The sequence below is a fragment of the Thamnophis sirtalis genome, unplaced genomic scaffold (assembly GCF_051295495.1).
Source record: "Thamnophis sirtalis isolate CommonGarterSnake01/CBP01778 unplaced genomic scaffold, rThaSir2_p1.2 scaffold_5, whole genome shotgun sequence".
In the NCBI taxonomy this organism is placed as follows: Eukaryota; Metazoa; Chordata; class Lepidosauria; order Squamata; family Natricidae; genus Thamnophis; species Thamnophis sirtalis.
The window spans coordinates 74,453,566-74,476,496 of NW_028261385.1; the positions used below are offsets into that span (position 1 = coordinate 74,453,566).

A 22,931-nucleotide genomic window follows, 5' to 3' on the forward strand; every position below is an offset into this window, starting at 1 on the left:
CATATTACCTCTGAATGTGCGCGCGCGAAGGTTCTGGCCACATATGCCTTCTCTGTTGCAGCCTTTACTCTTCAGAGCAACATCTCTCCTTCCCAAGATTTGTCTTGTCTCGGGCAGTTCCATTGGTAGCGTCTGAAAGAGCTGGATTCGAATGGCATACAGACTTAGGGGCACGAATGCACGACAGTGTCATTTTATGATATTCTGCTTTTGTACTGTGAGATCTCTAGAGTCACAAGATTGAGATATAGATTGCTCTATGCATTTTATAAGCAATAAACAAACAAATAAATATCTGCTTGTGCACATCTGTTCTGCTCATATAATGTCTCTGTGTTTGAGTGTATGTGTGCAATAGGAAGCACAGGGTGAGAGGCACATATCCTCCTAGGTCACATGACCAGCTGGGCCAATCAGCAATGGCCTCTGGGAGGATTTTCTTCTCTAGCCCCAAGCTGCAGCCCATTTTTTACTTCCACCGTTCTGTTTTCTGTTCCCTTCTTCTCAGTTTTTCTGAGTTATCCTACTAATGGGAGGACAGAGTTCTAAGGTCCTGTTTCATTATTTCTTCTCAATCTTTATTGGATTAAGCAATAGGATGAGGAAATAGTATGAGGTCTGTTTGCTGTCTTGAGTTACCTATAAAGTAAATAAAATAGTAAATAAATAAATAAATAAAACCACTGATTGGGATGTACAGTATCAGGATTAATGGACTGAGAGATGAAGGTACAAGGCCACAAGTGTGATAAGGACAAAAAAATCTGTGATCGGTCAGAAAGCTGTTAAGGATTTAAAATTTTATGGGATCAAGGCAGTGAGAAAGCAGAATATTTTCTTTAATCTTGAATTTTCAAGTATTGAAATAGATGCTTTATGCATGCTGAAAATTGACTGCAAAGGACTGTTTGCAGCAAAAATGTCATATAAAAATGAGTTTATTATTATGGGAGACATAATCTTCTCTGCCATCAGGCTTTTGCTTCATTCTGTTAAAATCAGATAAAAGATAGTATTATCTTTTTATGAAGAACAAAATATTACCCACCTAATTTGTAGAGTTACTATGTACGGTGCATAAGGGCATATTTTTTCTTTCCTTTTTCATTAGTTCACGTTGCTCTGTTCAGCAAATCTGTATGTGTCTGTGGAATATGTCCAATTAAACTGTTCACAGATATCAAGTAATTTCTTAACTATATTCAGGAAATAACAAATGTGAATTTGGGCCTACCCTTTTCTCTTTATTTTCTGCATCTGCTCCATTTACTGTTTTCACAATAACAATATATTTTCAAAAATTGTCAAAATATTTGTGATTATATTTAGAGAATGAAAAGTTAACAGTTACAGCAAACTGTCAAACTCGCATTGTCACAGCGGAGGTCACATGATGTATCAGGATTCCTCCCCCCCTTCGCTAAACCGGACATGGGTGTGGCTAGTGTGTGGTGTTTGACAGCCCTGATTTACAATGTTCTTAAATTCATTCTATTTTTTAATTGACTACTACATTTGTAAATCCTCATTTGTAACATTTTGGTTGAGTGGCCTGAAAGATTGCAGCTGGCTCAAAAATTGCCTACTGAACTTTGCTCAAGAGGGACTTAAAAAAAACAAACAAAAAAACAGACCTTTGACTCAGCCAAATCTGCAAATTTCCAAGAACTGAGATTAGCCTGTGGCTAATTGTGAGGATTTATTCTTCTTTTCCTATTGCATGCTACTTTGGAACATCTTAGCAAAACATTGTTATTAAAATTACTAGAATTGTAGTATTAAAATAAGCATATCTATATCTATATCTATATCTATATCTATATCTATATCTATATCTATATCTATATCTATATCTATATCTATATCTATATCTATATCTATATCTATATCTATATCTATATCTATATCTATATCTATATCTATATCTATATCTATATCTATATCTATATCTATATCTATATCTATATCTATATCTATATCTATATCTGTCTGCCTGTGTGTGTGTTTGTGTGTATGTTCCAGCATAACTCTGAAATGCCTTGAGCAATTTAAACCAAACTTGGTACACTTGACTTAAAATATTGTGGGGGTAAGCCACCCCTAAAACCCCCATGATGTGTGTTCTGTTAAGATACACCCTGTTGTGCCTTAAAATGGCTTCTACTGTACTGCCGTAAAATGCCTTCTATTGTGCAGCACAGTGGAGTTGCCATGGTAACAGTTTCACCGTACTCCACAAGGGGGCTCCCTCTGGTAAGGGAGAAAATCCAACATTAGAAATTACATTTGGTCTAGACATTTCCCCCTATAATGCCAGGTTATTGCCTAGTAAAGTATAATGCACAAGATGTCTTTCTTTTCACATGCTTGGTTTTATTTCTTAAGCTTGAATTTTAATCCTATAAAGATGCCTGAAGAAAAATATTAAATAAATAAAGAATTATTATGGCAACTATGAGGTTTTGTCAGGTCTCATTCAGACAAAATATTAACTCCGCTTTCCCTGAAATGACTGCACTTCTAAGCACTTGTAGATGATGTTATTTAAAAGACTGCCTGTCAATGAACATTCCTGCCTAGACTTTGGGAATAGCAGCTGAAGCTTTGCTAAGAGGTCTAACAGCCATCAAGATATATTAGAGAGGCACTAGAGAACAAGTCTGTCTTGCCAGTTTTTCACAGGCTTTGAATACTTGATTGTTCCAAGCTGCTTTTAACTAATACATTACTGTCTTTTATCAAAGTACTGCTATTCTAATCTCACATTGCTCACTGTCTAGCTTTCAGATTTACAACACCATATATTGTTTCATATCATTTTAATTACTGTTGACTTAATATATTTAGGTGTTTTGTTGGATAGATTCAGCCAGTTCGCACCTATTCGGGAGAACCAGTTGTTAACTTTCTAAGCAGTTTGTAGAACTGGTTGTTGGAAGAAATCTCCTTTTGTTTTTCCCCACTTTACAGGGCTAATCTTGTAAGGAAGGAAAAATTCTGGTGTTGTTCTAGCCTAAGCTTTATTGTCCTGCTTACAGAAACTGCCCCTCTGATTAACCCTTCTTATATTGTAATAGCTAAGGTGAAGCGCCCATCAATGTGAGTGACATTGAGTTGGTCACGCCCACCCAGTCACATGACCACCAAGCCACGCTTACACAGCTGGTCATTAGGGCAGAGAACTGGTCAGGGATGTGTAGTCAGGGGAGGCAGGAGAGACAGAGCCTCACCACGGTCATCATGAAAAGAAAAAAAATGTAAAAGGAAAAAGGCTGAGCTAGTTGCTGCCAGAATCACCATGGATGACTCTGCTTAGTGCTTAACTGTTTAAAAAAGCCTCTAAAAAAGTACCCTCCACAGGAGGCGGCAGAACAAGGTGCCTCATCTACTCTGGCTTTATGATCACTCGAGCAGAGCTAAGCAAGGGTTAAAAGCCTAAAAATTCCTGACGTAGATGAGGCAGGTTGTTCTCCTGCCTCCTATAGAGTGTGTTTTTTTAGAGGCTTTTTAGAGGCTCTGGCAGCCACTAGCTCAGCCTGGCCTCAGCTCATGCTTTTTTCCTTTTACATTTTCTTTTTTCATGATGGCAGGCAAGAGCAGAGTTGAAATCCTCTCTGAAACAGCTGGAAAAGGTACGTGTGGGTCGGAGGGAGGGGGACGAATTCAAAAAGTTTGATTGCATGCAGAGCCACAATGCCTTTTCAAACACCCACCCACCAAGCCCCCCCCACAGCTGGATAAAAGTATATAAGCCCTCACTGATTACAAGTTTGAAAAGGCAACATGGCTCCACCTGCAATCAAAGGCTCAGATCAGAAGGCAGCAGGGGAATATGTGTGTGTGTGTGTGTGTGTGTGTGTGTGTGTGTGTGTGTGGCAGAGGAGCTGCTTTCAAGCCATTGGAAAATATATCCAATCCAACTTCTGTGTTTGTGTTTGTTTGAGAGTGAGTGAGTGAGAGAGGGATCCAACTTCTCTGTGTGCGTGTGTCTGTTTGAGAGAGGGGGGAGAGAGGGAGGAAGGAGTGGGAGGGAGGAGAAAAAGAATGAAGTAAAACTTTTTCACAAAGGAGAAAAACAAATGCTGTCGCTTTAAATCGGAACTGAGCATGCCTGGCTATGGAATTCTGGGAGTTGAAGTCCACAAGTCTAAAAAAATTTGAAACCCCGGTGTCAGTGCCTCACCAGCCATAAATCCCACCGCACGTCACTGGAACTGATTGTTAATTTTTTTGAATCCCACCACTGGATAGATTGCAATTTATGCTTGTAAGGATGTTGTTTTATTTAATATTTTGTCAGCTGTTTTGAATGGACAAGCTCTAAAAAGTGGCAGACACATGAAGAAACCAAACCAAAACAAACATGGAACCAATTTTATCTTTGAAGGTTGCAATGGAAATTCAGTTCTATGTCCTCTTAAATACAAATGCTTAATCTTATAGATATCACTGTCAGCAAAGCATTTACCATTGTATACTGGAAATTTGTTAGGTTTTACAGGAGAAAGCTTTGCTAACTGTCTGAACGGTGTTAAATTAGTTGGCCTTTTGATTACTATGAATATTTTTTCCAACTTCAGAATGGCTCCTACCTTCAAGTCACATCTGGAATATAATCGGTATTCTATAGGGAATCTGAAAATTAAAAGCATAAAAAAGATGTTATTCAGAAGGCATGGGAATGTGCAGAATGCTTTTTCCCCCTACTGTATTTACAAAAGAAATAAAAAATGTAAGCACTAATCTGGAAACTGTGGAGAATTTCAAGAGGAAATGTTAATTTGATCATTTAAGTAGAACAACCTAATTTTGCAGACACCTGCTAATGTGCATGAATTAACAAAGTTAATTTGGTAAGGAAATATTGGCCCATCTTTTCATATGTATATATATTTCCTATTAAAACTCTGAACCAATATGAATTAAATTGGGCTGTGTCAATTACAGTTTATCTCCTTAATTAAATAGCTTAGTTTTTCTTTTCTTTCTTTTTTAAGCAAGAAAAGATTTGCAGCATTTTGTGTTGCAAATTGGACCATATTTATTCACCTATACATCTGAATAATATCTCTGGAGTTGAAATATATCCTACAAATACCCCTTTAAATAAATGAGAGCTGTACAAGATTAATATTTAGAGAGATATCCTGTTAATTTTCCATATTGGTACCACCTAACTAAAATCCATAAAAGAGAAGGAAATGGAATAGCATAAGAGAGAATTGAGAACTTGAATTAATTTTCAAAGTCTTTTAAAAATGAATAAAAACCCCTAGGGGCATTTGATAACCTAGTTTGGTTTTAATTAAAATATTTTATTAATTTTTATCTTAACTGGAAAGACAGCCTGAGAGAACTTTCTAGATCTTTGATAATATCACAATGATCTTTAGCCTTTGACCTTGATGCATACCCCAATGTTATTTATTTTATACACCCATGAAAATATCCTGAAGCACATTTATTACAATCTACAGTAATGATGTGCGGGATTTTAACCATAATAAATTCTGTCAAGCTCCAACTACAAGCCATTAATCTGTTTGTTCTAAAACATGTTATTGTCTTGAAACAATTTCTGCATTTTATAAACTGTACATAATTTTCATTGTATTGAGAGCACCTTTTCACTTTATTGGTAGGTTTACCTAGGCAAAGAATGTAGAAGTTTGGACGAAGTCACTCAGTCAGAGGTAGGCTTTCACACGCAGTTCGCTGGTTGTGAGTGCGTGCATGCTACCGTCGCTCGCACGTGTCCCTTTGGGAGTGAAACCAAGCTTCAAAAATGCAGATAATCAATTCAGGTAGTTCCAGTGAGTAAAGCAGGGGTGGCAGAAACTCAGCTAGGCAGCGAGGGCAGAGGGAACAAGCCAGAAAGTTAGTTATAAATGGATAGCTTAGCATAAGGGCGGGTGGGCGGGCTAATCAACGATCAAAGTTAAGAGTTTGCCTGAACCTGCATGACCATGCAGTAGCTCATCACTGCACTCAGTCCAATGTCTTCTGTTCCACTGGAACATAAGAAGAGGGGGCGGGGGAAAGTTGCAAGTTCTGTTATTATAGTTGACTCAATGAAGTATTGTTCTAGTCTGACTGCGTAGTTGAATTCCTGATCTGGTCTACTTAGTGGGACTGACATAATTACAATTATCATAAGCTCTTGTTCTCAGAAATGATTAATCATGATAATTCAGATATCAATCCCTTTAATGGAATCATGATGCTGGGACAGGAAAGGACTGAAGCATACCTTTTCAGATTTTTAAGTTCAAGTTTTTCCTTAGAAAGCTTATTTTTCTTCATATTAATGTAATCTGTATTAATATAAAGCTGAAAATTTATAGTTCAAATTTATATTCCAGGACAAATCACATTGCAGATATAATCTTAATTTATTACGGAAACGCTATAGCCTATCTGAAAATACAAATGACTAGATTAATTTATCAGGCTCAAAATACAACTCAACTGCCTTTATTTATTGTACCATGTACAATACAACTTTTATTGTACCAGAGGACACTAATAAAACTTTGCTGCAGGCAACTAACAGTATAGCTCTGCAAAATTCAGATCTAATCTCAATAAGATTCTGAATGTAAATAAAATGCAAATTGTAAGTTATTTAACTTGGAATTCTGTTGAGTAACTACTTTGTAGTTATGTTTGCTATGTATGTAGTTGACTCCGAGCTATGAGCCATCTAGAGGCATAAGTTATAAATATGTTTCTGATAAGGATGAATGTACGAATTCCACTGCCAACATCTCACACCTTCCTGTAGTCTTTTGGTCCCCAAGTACAAAGAACTGTAAGAAATGAAAATCATATCTAACTCAACCTATTTACAAAGTTCAGCACATCTAATGTGTTAATACATCTACCTAATATGTAAGTAGTCCAGGTTCAAATCTCTTAAGGGTATGGCTAGCTGATGAGAGCTAAATAGCTTGAAATAGATCTATACTAGTCTACCATTATTTCTTTGTCGGTAAATACAAATTTAACACAAAAATAGTTTCTTGTGAAAGAGGCTGCCAGTGAAGGTTCCTGGATTGGTGCTGAAAGGCGAAAGCGGAAGCAGTATGCCCCTTCCCATTTTTTGGTAGACCAGGTTGCCCTGCTAAAAAACACTTTCAACACTAATAAGCCCAATTAGGCTTTTGAGCACATGTGCTAAAATAAGCCTTCACCCAAAAATAAGCCCTCACTGAAAATATTGCAACACAGTGGCAGCCATGAAAGCGACCACCCTTGCCGCTTCCTGGACCTCAAAAATAATAAGACCTCCCCAAAAATACAGTAAGGCCAAGTGCTGTCTTATTTTCGGGGAAAACGGGTGCAGCATAACAACATACAATGATGTTAATACACATACATAAAGGGTGGAGCATGGCCCCTTGCTCCTCCTTGTAGGCACTTATGGTTTTATATTCCCTAGGTTTCAATGCTCAATGGCTGGAAGCCAATAAATATTTCTTGGGGCCAATACTTTATTTTTTTCCTTGTGCAGGCATGTATGCAGGCAGAAATTCTGTGGAAGCATCTGTGGGAAGGAAATTGTCCTCCTTCCACCCATTCTTCACAATCAGGACAAAAAGCTCAAAATCCCAAATTAGAATAGGCACTAGACAAAGAATAGTCTAGTGGGAATGGGAATGGGAAGAGCCAATATGATTGGGGGAACATTTCCTCCCTGCCCAAACTTAATCTGAGATATTTTTTGGATTAAATAAGAAGCAAGGCATCCTCCTTACTGTTTTCAATCTACAAATGCTAAATAAGCAAAAAACCACAACTCAGCAGGGTGCTGACTGCAAAGCGCTGGCTCTTAGAAAACCAGCTACGGGCATCATTTTTGGAATTCCTAGAGGGCGGCTTATGTGTGCTTTCTAGGAAAAAAAGCGCAAGATTTTCCCATATAAAGACCTTTTAAAAATGGCTTAGAGTGGCTGCCTCTGACAGCTGGTTTTGTATATTGCACCCTTGATAGAAACTTCATCTCTGATTCAAGCAACTGCCTGAATTCTTTGTTACTGGCTCAGAAACAAATTTCTTTCTAATATCTCAGTTCTCAAAAATAATCAAATGAAGAAATAAATCAAATAAAAAGATAAAACACATACATCCCTAGCATGGCTTCCAATAAGAGTTTCATTGGTTTTGAATAGGTAGTAAATGGGAACTCAGAGGATATACCCGTGATGGCGAACCTATGGCGCAGGTGCCACAGGTGGCACGCAGAGCCCTCTCTGCGGCAGATGAACTGGTGGCCCAGGTCAGCTCAACTGTGCATGCATTCATGCCTCCCGCCAGCCAGCTGATTTTCAGATCTCTGCCGCGCACGTGTGTGGGGCAAGGCACATATGGGAGACACAAGCAAATGTATGGGGGATGGGGGAGCATGGGGTGTGTGGCACCCCCCCCCCCACAGTGGCCCATTTTTTTGTATTCATGGTAGTTGTAGCATCCGGGATCAAGTGATTGCCATTTTCAACCCTCCAGCTGGCTTCCCACCCTGCAAAACCAATGTGGAAAGCTGAATTTGCTTAACAATAATCGGAGTTCACTTAACAACCATGGAAAAAAAGTCATAAAATTAGGCATGCCTCACTTATCAACAATTTGCTTAACAATTAAAATTGTGGTCCCAACTGTGTCATAAGCCAAGGAGTATCTCTACATCAGTGGTGGGATTCAAATAATTTAACAACTGGTTCTCTGCCCTAATGACCATCTGGGTAGGTGGGGCTCAGTGGTCATGTGACTGGGTGGGCGTGACCAACTCAAGGTCACTCAGGTCGATGGACGCTTTGCCTTAGCTGTTAAAATGTAATAAGAGTTAACTGGAGAGGCAGTTTCTGTAAGCAGGTCAATAAAGATTAGACTAGGAACAACACTAGAATGTTTCCTTCCTGCCTTCCTTACAGGATTAGCCCTGCAAAGTGGGAAATATTGCTATTGCTATTGCTAACTGCTAAAAAGCAAAAGGAGATTTCTTCCAACAATTGATTCTCTGAACTACTTAGAAAGTTACCAACCGGTTCTTCAGAATAGGTGCGAACTGGCTGAATCCCACCACTGCTCTACATGGTATGGTGAATTAGTATGTTAGATTTCTCCCTCAGTTGATATAACATTACTTGAAAGCTTGCTATTTGTATTCATTTTCTGTGTTCACTGAAGTCAGAGGAAGTTCCTGTTCTGCATATCGGCTTTGATTGAGAGAAATATGAAAATGGTTTTTGATTCTACCTTCTATCCATCGATAGCTTTAATATAAACTGATCACCAATAAGAAAACAGCAAACAATTGACATGAAATCAGCATGCCTCTTATTTTGAACATCCATAATTCAGGTGAACCTTTACTGGTTGCTGTAAAAGGGAAACATTTATCTGCAAAATGTTATTTTTTGAGATTTTTTTTTGAGATTTTATTAATATTTGTAGGCCGCCCTTTTCCCTGAGGGGACTCAGGGCGGCTCACATAAAACCAAGGGGGGGGGGAAATACAGACATTGACATAGAAACATATAATAAAATAGTAAGCAACATACATTCATCATTCGGGAGGGGCGGCTATCCTTGTCCCCAGGCCTGACGGGCTAGCCAGTTCTTAAGGGCTGTGCGGAAGGCCTGGACGGTGGAGAGGGTACGAATCTCCACGGGGAGCTCGTTCCAAAGGGTCGGGGCTACTACTGAGAAGGCCCTCCTCCTTGTAGTTGCCAGCCGGCATTGGCTGGCCGATGGAATACGGAGGAGGCCTAATCTATGTGATCTTATTGGTTGCAGGGAGGTAATTGGCAGAAGGCGGTCTCTCAAGTATCCAGATCCACTACCATGGAGGGCTTTATGGGTGACTAATAACACCTTGAAGCGCATCCGGAGCTCGACAGGTAGCCAGCGCAGCTCGCGGAGGATAGGTGTTATGTGGGTGAACCGAGGTGCACCCACAATCACTCGCGCGGCCGCGTTCTGTACTAGCTGAAGTCGCCGGATGCTCTTCAAGGGCAGCCCCATGTAGAGCACATTGCAGTATTCCAGCCTAGAGGTCACAAGGGCCCGGGTGACTGTTGTGAGAGCCTCCCGATTCAGGTAGGGTCGCAACTGGCGCACCAGGCGAACCTGGGCAAATGCCCCCCTGGTCACAGCCGTCAAGTGGTGGTCAAACGATAGCTGTGGATCCAGGAGGACTCCCAAGTTGCGAACCCTCTCTGAGGGGTATAGAATTTGACCCCCCAGCCTGAGAGATGGAATATTGGTGGAATCTTTGGGAGGGAAACACAACAGCCACTCGGTCTTTTCTGGGTTGAGCACAAGCTTGTTAACCCTCATCCAGTCCATAACGGCTTCAAGGCCTCGGTTCATCACGTCTGCCGCTTCATTGAGTTGGCACGGGGCGGACAGATACAGTTGAGTATCGTCCGCATATTGATGGTATCTGATCCCGTGCCTGCGGATGATCTCTCCCAGCGGTTTCATGTAGATGTTGAATAGTAGGGGGGATAGGACCGAGCCCTGAGGCACCCCATAAGTTAGGGGCCCTGTTATGAGGAGGAGACAACTAAAGTTGGCCTTATTTTCTGGCAATACAGAATGGTCTTTAAAAATATGATTAAGTTAATGTTCATTTTCTTACAGCAAAAAGTATCTTTATTGAGATTTTTTAAAATGTGTGTGTGTGTTTAAATATAACTAAACAGATGTCTTTTAGGTCTTTAACTAGTTAAAATTCCCAGACTGTAGATTATAGCCATCAGTCATTAACTCTAGTTAAAACACAAGCACACGACACATACACACACCTATTTTCTAATCATAGGATAGTTGTCTTTCCAACTTATTTCACTCTAGTGTTTTTGCAAGGCTGATCCCTGCTTTCACTAATTCCCAAGTAAGATTCTCTATTACTCGCTAGCTACTGAGAGTTTAAACACCATTTTTAAAGCTACAGTTGGAACTTAATAATTTCTCCTGGTGAGAGCAGATACCAGAAGTGAAGAATTTCTAATATGAATCACAATAGATTCTATGGTAATAACAGATACATTACTATGTATTTGAAAAGAGCCTCTCAAAATAATTGCCAGCAAAAGCAAAGTTCAAATATTACAGCAAAACTCCCCAAGCAGGCCAGATTGACAGGTAGGAATAGCCAAAGAAAGAAAATTATTAGAGCATACATTTCCGTTCATTTCCATAGTCATATCTAACAACCCTCACAGCAGGATGTTCTTGAGCTGTAGCCACCAACTTATTATAAGAAAGTATACATTGAAATAATTTAAATATCGTATTCCGCTAGTAATATTCTTCAGAATAAACAATGCACAGATCTAGTGAAGCATAAGAGTTTGGCTTCTTATGGCATTTTATTTGTAAAACAAATGAAATCTCCCGTATATCTGTTGCATGAAATTTCTCCAGAGGCTACTGACTTCTTTTAGAATAGAATAGAATAGAATAACAGAGTTGGAAGGGATCTTGGAGGTCTTCTAGTCCAACCCCCTGCTTAGGCAGGAAGCCCTACACCACTACAGACAAATGGTTATCCAACATCTTCTTAAAAACTTTCAGCATTGGAGCATTCACAACTTCTGGAGGCAAGTTGTTCCACTGGTTAATTGTTCTAACTGTCAGGAAGTTTCTCTCCTTGATTAGTTTCCATCAGAGGTGGGTTCCTGCCAGTTCTAACCTCTTCTATAGAAGAGGTTCCACAAATCTACAGTGCCATGTAGAACCGGTTCCAGCTTCCTCCCCCCACCCATCTGCACATCATCAAGATGAAGAGCGAGAGGAGGAATTCTGGGAGTTGAAGTCCACAAGCCTTAAAGCTGTCGAGTTTGAATCCCCCTGGTTTTTTTTTCTAAAGGGTTAGAGGTGCAAGGTTCTTGTAACTTGACAGCTTTAAGACTTACGTGCTTTAAATGCCAGAGTTTCTGAGCCAACATTTTGGTTGCTAAGCAAGAGCGTTGTTAAGTGAGTTTCAGCACATTTTACAAGTTGGCCACTCTCACCCGGTCACATGGCCAGAAAGCCACTCACACAAAGCAGGCCACACCTACAGAAGAGGTTCTAAATTTTTTTGAAACCCACCACTGGTTTCCACCCATTGCTTCTTGTCCTACCCTCAGGTCCTTTGGAGGCAGTCTTTGTGGCAGTCCCTGAGATACTGGAACACTGCTATCATGTCTCCCTTAGTCCTTCTTTTCATTAAACTAGACATACCCAGTTCCAGCAACCATTCTTCATATGTTTTAGCTTCCAATCCCCTCATCATCTTTGTTGCTCTTCTCTGCACTCTTTCTGGAGTCTCCACATCATTTTTTCATTGTGGCAACCAAAACTAAACACACTATTCCACATGTGGCCTTACCAAGGCATAATAAAGTGGTATTAACACTTCACATGATCTTGATTCTATGTCTCTGTTTATGCAGCCTAGAACTGTCTTGGCTTTTTTGGCAGCTGCTGCACACTGCTGGCTCATATTTAAATGGTTGTCCACTAGGACTCCAAGATCCCTCTCACAGTTACTACTATTGAGCAAGGTATCACATATACTGTACCTGTGCATTTCGTTTTTATTGCCTAAATATAGATCTTAGATCAGGGGTGTCAAATTCAAGACCCGGGGGCCAGATCCGGTCCATGAGGTGCTTAGATCTGGTCCGCGGGGCTCCTCTGGAAACAGCAAAGGAGCAACCCATAGTGCCTTTGCCAGTGAAAACGGAGCTAGTGAAGCTCTGTTTTTGTTGTAGCCGCCGATCTAACAGTTTTCACTGACAGAGGATTGCCGAAAGCTGTCACAGGTGAAAACGGAGCTCAGGATTCTGTTTTTGCTACCAGACCATTTGGGCCTCCACAGGTGCCCCCAACATGAGTGACATCGAGCTGGCCATGTCCACCCTGACCATGCCCACCCCAGCTCCCCAAGGTCAATCACAACTCTAATGCGTCCTTCAATGAAATCGAGTTTGACACCTCTGTCTTAGATTGATCTGCAAAATCAGTTAGTACCATCAATCTAAGAACAAGACAAGAATGAGAAACCAGCTCCCTACAGTAGGAATGCTACCCTTCTCACGATCCCCTCCCACTTCCTTTTGGTTCCTTTCTTTTTACTCTCTTGTCTTTCAAACATCTCACTATGATGCAGACATAAGCAGAACAAGAGAGAGCTCTGCAGAAGGCTGTATGCAAGATTTGAAGTTTGATTATCTCTCTTTTATAATATAAATTCATACATCCTGCTTACAGATAGGAATGAATCCACACTTCGCACCATTCACACTTACATAAAAACGTACATCCATACATCATACAATTCACACAACTCTAAAGAGTATTATATGAGTGAATGTGCAACCAACGAACTGTAAAATCTAGCAACTTGACATGTAAATACATAACACAAAGTTGGTATTCAGTTTTGATTCTGAATGAGAGACTTCATACCTCCATTTCCTACTGATACGTTCATTTCCATTTTCTACTAGAAGATAGACAGAAAATTCCTTGATGTATGTTATAGCATTTAAGTCAAACTATCGTTATCTGTCAAATGTTCCTGTTTATCTGACATCGATTTTCTTCAAACTTAAATTTAGAAGAAGAAAAATCATGTGATCCATTCTTGTCATCTTCTGGCTGTATAAAACTCTACACAGTTACTTTATTTTCTCAAGCGTGGCAGCATCTCTTGTCTATTGGTGAGAAGATACCATGGCAGGCTCTCATGTTAGCGTTTGATAGGATTCTCACAAACTGGCTCTTCCCCCAGGCATTGGGGCCAGGAGGTTAGATGAACTCTGGTGACAGGTAGGGGTTGCTGTTGTTTTTTGAGGATGTTTTAACCAGAGTATAATTCGTTATATACTGTTTTGGTGGTTTTAATCCAGTGATGCAATTCAGCCAGTTCTATCCAGTTCAGGCGAAGCTCTGCCCATCTGCCTGACAGAGGAGCCGAGGTGGTTAAATGCAGCTACTTCAGCTGACTGCAGTTCTCCAGTTCGGCTGTTCAAATCTCACTGGCTCAGGGTTGACTCAGCCTTCCATCCTTCCGAGGTGAGGACCCGGATTGTTGTTGGGGGCAATATGCTGTCTCTGTAAACCGCTTAGAGGGGGCTGAAAGCCCTATGAAGTGGTATATAAGTCTAACTGCTATTGCTATTGCTATTGCTAATCAAGTCCCGTTTTTAATGATCTGCACATGCATGGAAGGTCCTGTGCGTGCATGCTCACAATTGCGAACTGGTAGCGAAGGTAAGTTGATTTCCCCCCTCCCTGTTTTAATCTTCGTACTCAGAGCAGAGTCACTGCTGGGAAATGGCAGTTCTATACATCATATAATTAATTAATTGATTGATTGATTAATTAATTAATTAATTAATTAATTGATTACTGTTGCTGCATCTCAGCCATCATTTATAGATTTGGGCACTCAACATCCCCCCTCCTAATGAACTGGATAATAAGACCATAACTGGAAGTTAATCACAAATCTTTAAAGGCGATTTCAGAATATTGACAGCCATTTTTCAAAGGTGACATAGGGTACACTGCTACTTACAAATTTCAAATCAGGTTACAATAAATTTATCTTTCACCCCTTTTTAATTTCTTGTTTCAGATATTAATCTCTGACATCACCTCATGTTGGCAACTGATTATACAATTATTGCTCATGCTGGGTAACCTTTAAAGAGATCAATAAGCAAATTCAAGCCACAATTGCCTTTAATATATTGCCACACCACTTTGAAGCCTGTGCTAAAAATAAATGCCTAGCCCAATTTGTGGAACAAAATTCAAAGAGGTTGATTTTTAACAGCAACCCTTCAAACAGTTTTAATATATACATATATGGCTTGTTAACTAAATAAACAAATAGGGGAAGGAGTTACATTTCTATTTCTTTTTTTATCAGGATCTCCCTCCAGAGTTAAGCATTTGGAGCTCTAATGGTAGGAGCAATCTGTCACCATTTCAATGTCATCAGGAGCTGAGATTTTGGGCTTCTGACTGCAATGCTGCCAACATTGAAATTTCCGGTTGGATTTCAGCTATATACATTGCGATATGGCTGATAGGATACTTTTAGCATTTTTTTAAAAATGAAGTATTTAATACAGTTAGTCCTGGACTTACAACAGTTCATTTAGCGACCGTTCAAAGTTACAACAGCACTGAAAAAATTCACTTATGACCGTTTTCCACAGTTATGATTATTTTCCACACCAGCCCCATGATTATGTCATCAAAATTCAGATGCTTGGCAACTGGTTCACATCTATGACCTTCATGTGTCACAAGGTCACGTGATTTACATTCAGATGCTTGATAACTGACTCCTATTTATGATGGTTTCAGTGTCCTGGGGACATGTGATCCCATTTTGGGACCTTCTGACAAGCAAAGTCAATGGGGAAACCAGATTCACTTAACAGCCAGGTTACTAACTTAACAACTGCAGTGATTCACTTAATAACGGTGGCAAGAACTGCCATAAAATGGAGCAAAACTGACTTAACAAATGTCTCATTTAACAACAGCAATTTTGGTCTCAATTGTGGTCATACGTTGAGGAGTACTTGAGGATCAGAGACTGTTTGTTTGTTTATAACCCACCTTATTATTTAGATAAGTAACTCAAGCTAGTGAACATACTTAATATTTCCTCCTCCTATTTTCCCCACAACAACAATCTTGTGTGGAAGGTTGGGCTGAGAAAGAACAACTAGTCTGAAGTCTCCCAACCAGCATTCATGCCTAAGGAAGGACTAGAATTCAGAATCTCCTGGTTTCTAGATTGGAGTCTTAACCTCTAGTGATGGCTAACCTTTTCTGGACTGAACACCCAAAGCATCACAACTCCCAAAATGCAATGCACACGTAGTATCTGTGCATGCACCTAGCCTCTCACACATGCAAAGAAACCCCCATACTCCCATGCACATATGCACATGCCTCACATGTTCCATGCCCCCTGAGCATGCGCATGTGGTTCCCACACTTTCTCCCTGCACATGCATGTGTGGCATCCATGCATGCACCATGCACCCCATATAGATGTGCCCCACCCACGCACAACCCTCACTTCCATGCATGCGCACATGCTCCCCCCACATGCCCCTGTCCCCCGTGCATGCATGGCAGAGACCTGAAGACCAGCTGGCCAGCAGGTGGCATACACACATGCGCAGTGGACCTGAATTGGGGCAACGGCTCACGTTCCCACAGAGAGGGCGCTGCGTACTACCACTGGCACGTGTGACATAGGTTCGTCATCACAGCCCTAGACCAAAACAATTCAGTTTAATCATTTGACCCTACTTGTTTCCAAGTCCTCATCCAGCAGTTCCAGCTCCTAAAACAGAGTTCTCCCCAAAGGCTTCCATAGAATTCCAGTAATTTACTACGTGCACTGAACTCTCTTCTGATTCAAACTGCTAGACAGGGCCTCAAGTGATGCCAAGCAAAGCATTGTAGTATCTTTGTTTTTACTAGTGTTGAAAAAGTAGTGGAGTGTTTTATGTCAAACAAAGCACCCATTTGAAGCTTTGCATAATTCTGGTATTTGCTTACTAGCATTCCTAGTATTCTTCCCTTGTGTATCTACTCAGAAATAAATCCCTGTGAAGCAACTATGCATAGCCTAAAAATACTATATCTCCCAAGAGATCATGCACAGTAATTTCCTTTTTATATTATACCGGCTGTGTACAAATAGTTACATTTAATTGAAGCTAAGCTACATCAGAATAGATGCATTCAATGAAAACTCTGGTGTTCATCTCATCATTGTTAATCTTGTTACAACAGAACAAAATGTCTACTACTCTGGCAAGGGATTTATTCAAAACAAGTGTGGGGAACTAGTAACAGTGCTGGTTTTTTATGGTGAGGCATTAAGAGGCCCTTGGTTATTGTGTCTTTCATTTTTAAGACTTTGGGGTACTTGATCAAACTTCAAGTGCGAAGCAGCAAAAGTATTAAATCCCTTATCTAGTCCACTCAAATGAGAACGGAAAGATGAAATACTTGGGATTCCTTCTTTCACAGTTTGTTTTATATTTAATATGTATGGTCAAGAGATAATGAAATTCCTTGCATATATTTGTATAAGACATGAAGAAATATCTCTTTAATCAACTAAAGGGGAAATTGAAGGTTAATAATATGCACCTTGGGGGGGGGATGTGTGTATATTGCAGTTACTGTATTTGACCCAGAGAGTTACTTCAAGTTTGACTGAATGAGCAAAGCTGACCCATTAGTTATTCTGTTTTATCAGAGTTTTATAGCATAAAATTTTGAAAGAGGAGTGCACTGTTCCATTTTTAAATTAGGAAACTGTTTTTATTCCATTAAGATCCATGAAGATACACTATGTAAGAATTTTGAAAAATTGTAATTGACAAAATGAATTCCCATGGAACTGCACATAACATTATATCTACTAACATCAAGCCCACAGTATGTTGTGACTGCGGTTGCCGATAGATAGATAGATAGATAGATAGATAGATAGATAGATAGATAGATAGATAGATAGATAGATAGATAGATAGATAGACAGACAGACAGACAGACAGACAGACAGACATGATGGGTGGGTGGGTGGATAGATAGATAATGTCATTGGGACATATTCCTCATTCAAGCTTCCTAATGATATCAAGTTATATCATGCAGCAGGAGCCTTTTGAAATATATTTCATTTCATCCATCCATTTTCTTCTTTGGCCATCTGCAAACAGAGCATTTGCTTCAGGTGGCACTAAAGTAATACAGTTTTGAGGAAGCCTTGTGAATCAACAGGCTGGATTAGGCTTGTGGGACCTAAGGTTCTCTATGCTTGTTCTAAAGCCTTTGCCATATAATTGGGTATATTTTTTTAGACAGCTGTAAAAAAAAAGGCAGATGCAAACCTCTTCAAAACACATTCTGCCTCTTTCCTAACATTCACTTAAGCACAAAGATGCCCTAATGGCTTTCTAACAATTTACGAAGTGTTTCCTTAATGTGCCAAGTTATGCAAAAAAAAAAAAAAAGAAGTCTCACCAGATGTAAGCTGACTCACGACAAGTGCTTCTATCCCTATAAAATCTAGACTACCACAGGCCAGCCTTTCATTTCTGTTCTGGTTTCTCTCTGCCATCCGTGGGAAGTTGAAATTAAAGTGCAAAGTAAAAGTCGACAGCACTGCAGTGACCAAGGAAGCTGGCAGGGGACAGGACGGGGAGCTCCATAGGAAGACTTACTGCATGCTGAGAACATCAATTTGGCTTCTAATAAAGGTGAAAGCTTTTAAAAGCAACTAAGAAACAGATAACTGTGGGTGGTATGGGAAAAAGAGCATCTGATATACTTTTATGTCCTTACATAATGTTCTGGGCTTGGCTTTGATTGCTAATGTATTCCTCCAGCAAGAAAATTCTTTTTATCAAACAGCACATGTTGCTGACACTGGAAGGGGCTTTTTGCTACTATTATAGTAAAAAAAAAATTAAAATATTTCTTAATCAATATGCTGAAGCTTTCTTCTGTTTGTAAAGATATTTCATTGGATCCCCTAGAAAGAGGTTGCTGTTGTTTGAATAGACTGGAGGATAAAACATTGCAAAACCATTTCAGGAACTGGGAATTTGAGAGACCACCTACTGCCAATTACCTCCACTAGACCGATACAATCGCATCGATTAGGCCTCCTCCGAATTCCATCTACTAGCCAGTGCAAACTGGCAACTATCCGGAGGAGAGCCTTCTCGGTGGCTGCTCCGACCCTCTGGAACGAACTCCCCATGGAGATTCGGACCCTCACCACCCTCCAATCCTTCCGTGCCGCTTTGAAGATCTGGCTGTCCCGGCTGGCCTGGGGTTAAGATTCCAACCCCACCCGAATTGTGTGACTGTTGTGCTCTCTTTTAATATGCTGTATTGTTTCCATATTGGAATACTGTTTGTCTTTCCTCCCCTCCCTTTTTGAATTGTGAGCCGCCCTGAGTCCCCCCAGGGAAAAGGGCGGCATACAAATAAAGGAAATTCAATTCAAATTCAATTCAATGTGTTATGTAAAGAAGAGAAGAACTAGGGGTGACCTGGTAGCAGTCTTCCAATATTTAAGAGATGTCCCAAAGAAGAGGAGGTTAACCTATTCTCCATAGCACCTGAGGGCCATGGATAGAAGATCGTTAAACAGAGATCCAACCTATAACGAATAAAAAAACATTCTGACAGTAAATATTAATCTGTGGAAGAGCTTCACTCCAGAAGTTGTGGATGTACCATTATTGGAAGTTTTTAGGAAGAGATTGGACAGCCATTTGTCCAGAATGGACAACTTGCATTGTCACAGCGGCACCATGTGACATATCACAACTTTTTTCCCTTCGCTAAACCAGGCCATGGGCTGTGAGTTTGACAACCCTGGTATAGGGTCTCCTGCTTGAGCAAAGGATTGGACTAGAAAACCTCCAAGGTCCTTTCCAACTCTGTTATTCTGTATATTTGGTGCATAGTATAGAAGACATAGTGGTTAAGGTACTATACTATAGTACCTTGGTCGAGTACCTTATAGAAGACATAGTGGTTAAGGTACTAGACTAGAAACTGGGAAGCATGATTGGGAAGCCAATTGGGTAACCTTGGGCCAGTCACTCCCTCTCAGTCCTAGATCCCAGGAAACTTCAGAATCTTGCCAAGAACGTCACAGTCTAGAGTCTCTTATGAAGAATTTTTATATGTGTTTGTAGAATCCCGCATCTCAGGCAATCAATCCTTCTTCAACTTCCCTTTAAAACCAGGGGAACAACTCTTTTTATGTTAGCAGCTACTTGTATAATTTTTAAGTACCCTTTGACCTCTGAGAAGACCACAGAAAATTTGGATGGTGATGGTGATATGAAACTATTCCATCCAATTTAGGGACATGATGAATGTTAAAAATCAGATGAAGTTCCAAGAAATTAAAAGGCATCAATTTTACACCTTATTTTATTATTATTTTTTAAAAAAATATGTGGAAAAATCAGTGGCTTTGCCGCTGAGGTCTTTTACTATATGGAGATGCTACAAGAGTTGCAAAATTGCTAGGGATCCTCATGAAGTTTGCTAGTCATGAGTTGTCCATTCAGAAGGAAGCAGCATCTGAAATTCTACTGTTCATATATCACGTAAAGGCAGAATTATATTATACACTGTTTACTCTATAAGTCTCATGCTTGGTCTGTACCAAACCATAAACTGGTTTAATAATGTTTTAAGGAAAGCCCCTGGCTTCAAATGCAATCACCGTGCCTTGGGTGGACAAGAGAAATTAATCAAAATGTAAAAGAGCAATTATTTTTCTTTTCTGTGCCAAGCTTCCTGATGTTTCTTTTTCTTTGTTCTTTTCATCAGACAGATGTTCCAGAATGTCAACTGAAGGATCCTAATGATTCAACCTCCCCATCAAATGGAATGTTGATTCAGGGGTGTTAAGCACTTCAAAAACTGCACTGAAGCAGGTATCATCAGGTAAGCTGTCTTTTAGCAAAGGCTCTTTGATTTAATGATGTTCAGTTTGATAAATCCTTTGGACGCACAGTGGGAATGTCATGAAAGCTTTATCCCATTATTAAAGGTTAGAGATATTTAATCAGCACTTTTATCCTAGATGGAAATGAATGAAAGCAGTACCATGAATGCAAATGACCTATCTGGGTTTTTTTTAAAAAAAATTTACAATCCGGCCTTGGGCCAAGATAGGTAATTCTGTGTCTGCATTATGGAGGTTTTAGATTTTCTGTAGTTATGTATATATGTACTTCCTTTCTACAGTTTGCATGTCACCTCAGTCCTACACTCTAGGCCAGGGGTGTCAAAGGCCCATGGGCTGGATCCCACCAGTGGTGTGCTTAGATATGGCCTGTGGGCCCACCCTGGAAACAGCGAAGGACAGGCCTGCGATGCCTCTGCCAGCGCAGCCCTCCCGTGCTCTATTTTCAACAATGATGGCCTCCTGCAATCCTTGGCCAGTGAAAAAAGCTTGGTGAGGCTGAGCACAGCTTGCCCAGGCTCCATTTTTGGCTGTGATGGCAGAGGTGGGTTCCTACCAGTTCGCACCTATTCGGTATAACCGGTTCATCAAATCTACCGAACCGGTTAGAAGAGGTTCCACCAGTGGACCCGGAAAGCAGGCCACACCCACAGAAGAGGTTCCAAAATTTTTTGAAACCCACCACTGGTCCTTGGATATGATTATTCTACACTATCATGCTCATATTTATAAAACTCAGTGCCTCTGTGAAAGGTAAGGATGACTACTGCATTTGTGGTGCAATCAGACCATTGCGTGTGTTGAAGTTGTTTTAACGCAAACCAAAGATGCCTTTTAAAAAATACGTTTACATCATATTCTTATGCAAGCCAGTGCTGTGTGTGAGGTAATTTAAGGTGGTTCTGACAAGTGTAGTCAGCATCTTCATATCCTGTCACATGGGCAGCAAGCCACTCCCATCCGGTCATATGGGCATCAAGCCACTCCCACAAAGGAGGCCACACCCACAGAGTAGGTTCAAACAATTTTTGAAACCCTGTGTGATGGCCTCCCTGGGCTCCATTTTCACTTGCAGAGAGCTCCAGGAGGCCATAGCAGCCCAAAACAGAGCCTCAATGAGTAATGTTGAAATGAGTAAATTGGCATTTGAAATTAGAGAACAAGAAGATAAACAACTTTATAAGACATGGGATTTATTTTATCAATGGTTAGATTAAAAAAAGCATAGAAATGAAAGATACTAGAGAATGTTATCAATACAAGAATAATAGAATGATACGGAATATAACATAAAGATATATTATTATGGGTAGATTGGATCTATTATGGATAGATTGAAGATGATGTAATGAACTGTTATAATATAAATAACCCAATATTTAGTATATCTCATTTAAAATGAAGGGAATAATAGTGATAGTCAAACAAATGAGGTATAATGGTAATGATGTATGCAAACATATTCAATTTGATATTATGTGATTTATATAAAAGTGATGACTATGGAAAGGATGTACAAAAACCTTGTAACCAATTGACCCACTGTAGGTAATGGAAGATGGTTTTATGTTTTATATTTTGTCTGTCTAAAGATTAAAAAAAATATTTTAATTAAAGAAAGAGTAATGTTGAGCTGCCCATTCTCCCTAACCATGTCCCCCCGCCCCTCAAAGTCAAACACAATCTTGATGTGGTCCTCAATAAAATCGAGTTTGACACCTCTGCTCTAGGCAGTTACTGTACAAAATATAATATAGCTGTAACAATGACAAATCTGACAGTATATACATATACATAATAGATATTTAGCTAACTTTAAGCAAGAATGGTTTCTATATATACTGTATATCATACAGCAAGGAAAACAAAACAGTTAAGAGTATGTTACTAAAGTTATATTAAAATATTATAAATCTGTTGAGGGGAAAAGTTACTTACTAAAAATAGTTACTGTTTTTCTTCCTTTTCTTCCTTTATTATTTATTTATTACATTATATTATTTAATAATAATATTGTGGAGATTTCAGCACAAAGGTTTATACTTTTTATATAGTTAAAATAACTCAATATTCTTTATTTGGTATGGTTTATCTTTTATTACTGTTATATTGAATATTAACTATAACCAATTTCTGTATAATAGTACAACTGTATAACTTCAATAATTTTTCTTATCCACTTATTGATATCATCTCTTTGAAATTATCTTTCCATTTTAAGAGGCTACTTGAATTTGGGAGCTTGATAACCTTAAGTTCTTTTTCTACAATATAATATGTCAGTATTTAATCTCATATGTATGTTAGTTTGGCCTAAAACTACAGTATGGATATAATGCCTAGGATGTGAATTTTGTCAAGAAAGATATATATATTTCAGCAGTTT

General features: G+C 39.5%; 1 long non-coding RNA gene across 1 annotated transcript in view; it reads left to right on the forward strand.

The window, feature by feature from the left end:
• Positions 1 to 18,145: 18,145 nt before the first annotated feature.
• LOC106543301 (uncharacterized) overlaps positions 18,146 to 22,931 on the forward strand; it is a 108,728-nt gene continuing 103,942 nt past the window's right edge. Inside the window, exons 1-2 of the long non-coding RNA XR_015696577.1 lie at positions 18,146 to 18,305; positions 20,407 to 20,523. This is a non-coding gene — a long non-coding RNA (uncharacterized LOC106543301). The remainder of the gene's footprint in view (positions 18,306 to 20,406; positions 20,524 to 22,931) is intronic.